Source organism: Oxyura jamaicensis, chromosome 4 (genome assembly GCF_011077185.1).
Source record: "Oxyura jamaicensis isolate SHBP4307 breed ruddy duck chromosome 4, BPBGC_Ojam_1.0, whole genome shotgun sequence".
Taxonomy (NCBI): Eukaryota; Metazoa; Chordata; class Aves; order Anseriformes; family Anatidae; genus Oxyura; species Oxyura jamaicensis.
Window position 1 is genome coordinate 8,848,206 of NC_048896.1, and position 7,858 is coordinate 8,856,063.

Consider the following 7,858-nt stretch of genomic DNA (forward strand, 5'->3'; position numbering starts at 1 on the left):
TTTGTGATGTCTCAAGTGCTTAAGTATAACAAATGCCTCACTTTTCTGCAGTGATCACATGGATGAAGCTCTAGTCCCTATGAGCCAGTTTTCTTTATAGTCAATTTTGAATAACATTTTAAAGTTATATAGGAAGTAAGGGGATATACATTTTTTGTAACAATTTTTTAAAGCCAATATCTGTTACTACTACTATAACATTGCATTTAGGTGAATCTTTCAAAGGCAAGATGAAAGGTCAGATCTTGGTTCATCATTCAGGTTTTTTGGGGGCATTGCTGCTTTTTGTTTTTGCTGTGGAGAGTTTCAAGGAAGGGATATTTCATCCTGTGGCAAGAAGAAATTAAGGAAACATCAGATGCCAACTGGATTATAGTATGTGCTGTCAGCAGCTCTGCAATTTGAGACAATTTTATGATTTACAATCCTGTCAAATTTATCTTGTTTAATAACCCACAAGGTTTCCATTTGGCCTGCAGTGACACAGTGCTGGGAAAGTAAAAAATCGAACATTTTTGCATTATTCCCAGAGCAGTGGCTTTTGTCATATGCAGCAGAATAACAATGCACACTTGTCTGCACTGAGGCAGCAAGGCTTAAATCCCAGCCCTGTGCACCTGCCTTGAGGACAGATCTGCTCTCCTCAGTGGGAACAGCTGCATAATGCCAGTGACCATTGTGCGGCCGCCTCTTCCTCAGGTGAGACTTCAGCCTCAGCCCTGGGAAACTGGAGGTCACTGGAGGGATTGGGAGTGTAGGATGCCACAGTGCCTCTGGTACTTTCCGAGCAGGGATGAGCAGGGCTCATGCTATGTCTCTTATGAAGAGGGGGAAGCCCTGGAAATCTCTTCATCCAACAGGAACAACAGGAATAAAGAAATATTTTATTGATTAATCTTTGATAGTTCATAGGAATTATTTGAATCTCAGCTCTCCAAAATGTAGGGTGAACTTCAGGTGCGCTTATTGCACGTAGAGGTCATTGTTAGAGGATTTCTAGACAAAACCACTCTGTTTTTGCACTTTACAGCCACTGATTTTGGAGGGGGTTAATTTCTTTTCCCATTATCTGCCCAGTCCTTAAATATTTCACATGCATTTTGTCTTATTCCAGGCATGCTGGGGCATGCAGAGGCTAAGCAATTAGGAATGTGACTGTGACCTCCTCGTATCACCAAGCATATGTCCTGTTCTTAGTGTTGCTGATGAGAGGGGAAAAAAAAAAAGAAAAAAAAAAAGCTGCAGCCCTCATTGCTCTCCCCCTCCTTATTTTCTCTCCAAAGAAAGCCTATCCTATTTGTAAACGTACTTTTTCATTGGATGGGCCATTAGATCTGAGAGCTCTAACTAGAGCTCCTTATTTTTGTTCTGCCTATTCTAAATCAAGATGAAGTTTTTAGTCTTGTTAACACCAAGTGGCATGGGAAGCTATGCTGTTTGATAAACAGCTGCATCCTGCAGCTCAGGGTTACTCCAGAAAATGCAGTTCTTAGGGAATCACATTTCGCTTTCCTATTCCATATTTATACTTGTATCAATATGGAATTTCTAGAATGTGGATAATTTGATAGAGATGACGTGTGTCTTATGGTCTCTGGAACAAATTCTAGGTTCTTTAACAGTGCGCTGGCTGAAAGGAAGTGAAATAGTTACAATTTTGAACAGTTCTTGAATTGGTGCAAGTAACCAAGTAACTGGGTTCATTGCAGGAGTAACTGAGTGAAGGTGTGGTGTGGTACAGACTAAATGCCTAATGTGGTACAAGATGCCCTTCCTGTCTCTGAGACATCACTTTTGAGCATGGGAGGCAGTTGCAACCCAGCCAGGCTTCAGCTGTGTTGAAGCGGCACTGCCGTGCAACGGGTGTGAGGATTTCCATGGCTTCCAGAGGAGTAACAAAAAATCCTGCTCAAAAAACATGGTGGCCTCCCAGCTAGCTATGCTCTGTATTTCCAAATACGCAGATGACCTTACGTATGGCAACTCAGAATATTGGAGGGGAGCGTTTCACCACAGGCACCTCTGTTCCTGCAGATCAGAGCAGTTGTGGCAGCCTGCGGTACCCATGGCACAGGTTCCTGTTACCATGGCATTGCAGATGTGGCATCAAGGAGAGGTCACCAGTGCACAACCTGAACGGCAGTAATTATTTTAGTAACTCTGCTAGCAGTAGTGGAATTGAACTGAAAGTGTTTCTGACTGAAAGAGTCAAGCTACAAAAAGCTGTCTACTTCTTCTCTATTATTCATAAGCAACTGGGTTTCCTCCTAAATGCAGTCAATTTTGAAACCTCACCTTGTGTGGAGTTGTAGGAGTTAATGTACATCTCTAGTTTCAGAAGAATACTTTGACACTTGTAAGTATGTTGAAGCGTGCAAAGTAGCTTGCAGTCCTGTTGCGTGTCTTCTGCTGTGCTGTCTGCTCTGTATTCAGGCTGGCTTGTCTTGCTAATCACATCACATCTGTCAGCTGTCTGTGGGTAGAAACAAATTGTAAACAAGCTGTCAAGGTGGAGTAGGATAATTGTTTAAAAAAAGGGGGGGGGGGGGGGGGAGAAAAAAAATCAGACCACCTTGAATAGCTAAATAGAAAAATTGAGTGACTAAATAGGAACTAAATGTACTTTTTCTTCTACTTTTAGTGCTTGTTTCATCACAGATGATGGTTTTTACTTCAGCATGTGGTTGTAAAAATATTCACCACATTGGGCGAATGTATGGCAATGCCAGCCCTGCTCCTCCTCATTGCCTGTAGGAAAGGTTTTACCGCTTCCAAACAATCTCCCTCCTGTCTTTGCTTTCCATCATTAAGACACTGCAGAGGTACAGTAGTTTACAGTGACTACCTGTTCTTAGAAAACACACATGAGCCATTTCACCAGCAGTGTTTGTACTGTTCAGACCTTTCAAACTGCCTGACACCTTTGTGCTTCATTTACCAGGCCTGAATAATAGGAGGACTCTAGTAATGCAATCACATACAATGTAAGTTGGTTACTTGTTAGAATGTGTCACCAGTAATCAGGTGCTCATATCTGAGTAACTTGATAAACATGAAGGAAGTAACAAGGAAACTCCTTTCCCTCAGTTGAAAAAGGTGTTAATACTCAGATGCAATGTTGTATGTTCATTTAAGGGTCATTTTCCTTCCATCCCTAGTGAATGGTATGGTACAATTTGAGATGTTTTTTGTGGGGATAATAAATCAGATCTTCGTGTCTTGAAAAGCTATTTCAAGTAATATAAGGCTCAGGAAAAAAAAAATCTGGAGTATATTCCTTGCATTACTACAGGCATAGGGGTAGTATGAATTTTGTTTGTGGCTGAGCAATGAAGCAACTCTTATTTTTCTAAACCAAAACAATATGATAAAATTATTGGTAAAATGAGAGTTTTTATGAAAACTACCATGATTTTAAAGCAACTTCAGTAAAAGTATTCCTTACCTTTTGGCCCGTTTGATGGATTCCTAGAATTTTACTGCTTAAAGAAAGTGGTAAAGCCTGTGGAAGTACTCAGTGCTTGCCATGTTGCAAGGTTGCCTTGGTACCCTATAGCTTCAACTGTAGCTCAGCTCTCCTCCAGCAAAGGGAGCATCCTATTTGCAGTATGGCTTGCTGCTGGTGTGCTCAGCATTGTCTCTCTCAGCCTCCTTGTCTGCCTGTTAGAGGGGCCAGATTCAGCATCGATCCACCTGGCAGCATTGGCCTGCTTCAGTTGTTGCTTGCTGCTCCTTGCTCAGCCATGCTATTTGAATGGGTGATCTCCAAACTGGCTGCCCCTTGGGAACTCTGAAAATTACTCTGGTCACTTCATTTCCTCAATACAGAAACTAAATGAAGCAGAGAAGGCAAATAAGCTCTTGCATGCAAAGTGGTTTTTGCTGTCGAACCAGATCCCTAGAGAGGCATAGTGCCAGATAAAATCTGAAAGTCTGGCCTTCTTGTTTTTTGTTTGTTTGTTTGTTTTTGTGTGTGTGGTTTTGTGTTTTGTTTTTGTTGTTGTTGCTGTTGTTGTTTCGTTGGTGGTGGTTTTTTGTTTGTTTTTTTACCCCTAAAGCACTGCCATGCATTTCAAGAAGCATCATTACATCTCTTCACTGATGGGTAGTCTGTTATGACAATAAAACTAAACCTGTGGCTGTGATTGGTTTTGTCTTCCTGATGTTATTTTTCATGGTAACTAGCTGCTTTCTCACTTGCCCATACATCATCTGAACAAACAAATAGGTTTTGTTGCTGGTAAATATGAGGGAACAGACCTTGAGAGACAGGGGAAAGGCAGGTTTATGCAACAGTCAAGCCCCAGCCATTATGTAACGGGGGTGCCCTGACCAGCATTCTTCACAGGAGGTACTCGGTATAGTCTTAAGAATTTCCCCTTGATGCTTTAAAATTTCTGTAAAATGTATTCTTTTGCAAATTTGGACTAATGTGAAAGGACTTTGCAGTGCTTGTGCTGCTTCCCACAGAGTGCAGTATTTCTGCAGGGATGATGTGAAAGACCCACTTTGGGGAAATCCAACCAGTAACTGCCTGTAGATCAGAGGCCAAGTTCTTGTAATGGAGAAACATTAGAAAGCTGCAACTTCAGCCAAAATGAGCCTGGTGTAGAACTGGAGTGCTTTGTGTTGTTTCCAGCTGGCACGTACCCCTGCCAGGTCAGTATGGCTTGTGTCAAGGACCTCTAAGAGGTGCCACAAGTAATGAAAGGATGCAGCTGTGGGTACGACATATGCTTTGAGCACAATGAGGTATATGGTATAACTTAAACATGCATGAGATTATTGCTAGCTTTTTCACGTAGTGGGTTGGGGATTTTAGGTTTTGGTATTTTCAAAAGAAAATAATGTATCATTTTGACTATTTTTACCGCTCATAAGAGCATAAAGCCATCATTTAATTTCTTCTATGTATTTTCGACGTATATTAGTCTGTGCTGTTCCATTAGATAAGACTAACAATGATTTGCTAGTGAGAATTACTGTATTCCTGGAGACAAACCAAGAGTATTTTTAACAAGAGGATAAACTAACGAGACCACCACCAGGAGACATGGTCACATGAAATATTGCTATTAATTTACAGACATTTTGCAAAGATTAGACATTGTAAAACCAGTACTCTTTCCAAGTAGGATAAGTATCACTGAAATTATATTTAATTGTCCACTCTAGACTTTTATGTCATTTAGTATGTCTAGCCATACTATTAGTGACTTATGTAAGGAAAAGCCTGCTGTGACCTCACAATACACAAACCTCTAGACAAGGCCCTCTCCATCCTTCTCTCGGGACAGTCTGTTGCGCAGGAATAAAGGCTTAGCATAAAAGAAAATTACTTTTAGCTGAACCGACGGGGGGTGAGGGGGTGGGGGTGAGATGGAAGCCTATTTCTATGTGTAAAAGAGCCCTTGAGGCTGATGGTCTTGGAGTGGCTGGATGGGTCTGATGGCATGGGGCCCCTTGAGCTCTGCATCTGACCTACTTTTGAGAAAGCTGTGAAGCTGCCATTGTGGAAATGGACCTGCTCTGAGGCTAGGAGGTCTCAGAAAGAGTACTGTTGGGAATTAAAATGCTTCCTTTAAAATAATTAAACCTCAAGGTTTAGCAGTAACTGCAAAATGGGTTAATTCCCAATTGGAGTTGCCTCTCTGTTGCCTGACCTCTTGAGAGCTGATCTGCAGAGCTTCCCCCAAACCGCACTAAATGGACTCCTGATGGCTTTTGTCCTCCAGCAGGATTAAAACTGCTGTCCCCAAATAAAAGCTGTCTTTTTCAGGTAACAAGTGAAGTAGCAAGACTCACTTGTGTGGGAAAGCATGCTGATCAGATGACTCATCACCCTGGTTTGTGAAAATGATCCCTGAGGCCTGCTTACGAATGCTAAGCAATGACCAGTGTACCTGTCTGAAGCAAAATGACCACCAGAACCCTGAGGCGCATCGCACAGCATGCCTAAGAGTGAGACCTCGGGGTCACAGCTGGTGACAAAAAGCTTTGTCCTCTGTGTCCCTGTCCTTGGGGGGAGATGCTGCGATGAAAGCTGTTCCTCAGACTGTTACGTTTTCCAGCTCTCATCTGTGTGGGTAACACCTGTGAACATGTACAGGAGTTGCTGTTGGCCAGCACTGTAACAGCAGTACCCACCAAGGAACAATTTGCAGCCTGCAGCTGCCCAGCTTATGTGCATGGGGGCCCTAGCCCGCACGTACTTGCATGTGGACGTCTCCAACAGCAGCTCCATGTCAATGAGCTTGTGTGTGCAGTGAGCTCCATGTACACAATGAGTCCCTGTCACTCTTCCCTGACAGTGGCAGGGACTGTGAGCATTTTGTATGAGCAGAAAACCCTTATCCTTTTATGCTATGGAAGAGCCTGGTCTGGTATCTGTTTCTCTGCAGAGAGTTTAGCTGCTCTAAATGGGATGCGTGTGTCTGGGGTGCTTGTGCCCTGCTGCTTGTCTTCACCTGCATCTCACCTGAGTTATAGCCAATGTGCCCTTCTGCTGCAGAAAATTTCCCTTTTCCACTGGGGAATGGCTGGCAGGCTGGCTGCCCTGTACGTGGCGGGAGCAAGAGCCAGTGTCCACCTGGGGCTGGGAGCAAGAACAGAACAGTGAGAGCATCCCTAGCGTGGCTCACTCAAGGCAGCAAGCCTGCAGCTGCGGTCATGATGTGCACAAGCGAAAGGAGCAAAGTTGCTGGGAGCACAAGTTATAAATATCACAGAATCACAGAATGGTTGAAGTTAGAAAGGATCTCTAGAGTTCATGCGGTCCAACAGGTAAACTCAATATCTTCTGAAGGACAAAATTTGCTTTATGTAATTGCTGGTAAGTAGCAGCACTGTGTTAGTTCCTTGTGTCTGACTAGAGGCAGACCTGTTCTCTCTGGTTGGTTACATGGATAAAGCATGGGGCTTCAGCAAGAAAGAACAATGAAAACACCTTTGATGCCCAAGAAACTGCTGTTGTCATTCATCCATCACCTGACAGCATTTTGCTAAGAAAATACTAATTCTTCTCCTCCAGGTGAGGAGCCCAGAGCATGTGAGAGGGGATGGGTGAGCAGGGTCACCAGCAGCCTCAAGGGGAGCTGACCTGGCCACAGGGCTCAGCACAGCTTGGAAAGATTGAGTCTGTTTCGACTGGGAAGGAAATTACAAGACATATTAGAGGTCTAAAAACATGAAGGAAAAGGGACAGCAACAGGAGCAAGGGGGCATTCAGTGAGAGGTGAAGTTGTGCAGGGAGAGAAGAGACTTTTGTATTGCTCCAATTAGGCATCATGTTCACGGGTGTGCGCTGCCTCTGTCCCAGGATGCTCCCTGTCTGGCACAGCACCAGCTCCCAGGTCATGTTTCAGAGGGTGCTGATGATGTGGGATTGCTGATAGTCATGCCAGCAGTGCCTGGGAGGGTGGCAGCTGTGCTCAGTCACAGGGCACAGAGGACAGGCTGCGGTCCTAGTATATGACTGGGAGCAAAGCTCCCTGGTTCCTTTGGGTCTTTGCATTTGCTGTGGTTGTGACTGTCAAAATCCATGTCATAATGAGACTGTCATACAGAACAAAAAGTGGTATTAAATAAAATTAATAGATGGCTAAATCCATGTAAGAAATAAAGATTACTTACAAAGATTACTTACATGCAGCATAGGACCCCTAGAACTGTAATTTTCAATTTTGTCTTCGCTGGCTGGCCACAAATATGAATTCATTCAAATAGCAAGCAAAAAATTAAGTGTTAATTTAACAACAACAACGAAAAATCTACTACTAGATTCTTAAATTAAATACAAACCTATAACAAGGCTCCTTCAGAATGTCCTTACGCTTTCTCCTTGACAATTCTCTGCAGT

At 43.2% G+C, this 7,858-nt stretch overlaps 1 long non-coding RNA gene across 1 annotated transcript; it reads left to right on the forward strand.

Moving 5' to 3' along the window:
• Nucleotides 1–2,080: 2,080 nt before the first annotated feature.
• LOC118165648 lies at nucleotides 2,081–7,577 on the forward strand. Its single transcript, XR_004750157.1, has 3 exons — nucleotides 2,081–5,984; nucleotides 7,487–7,493; nucleotides 7,566–7,577. It is a non-coding gene; the product is annotated as an uncharacterized LOC118165648 (long non-coding RNA).
• Nucleotides 7,578–7,858: the final 281 nt, after the last annotated feature.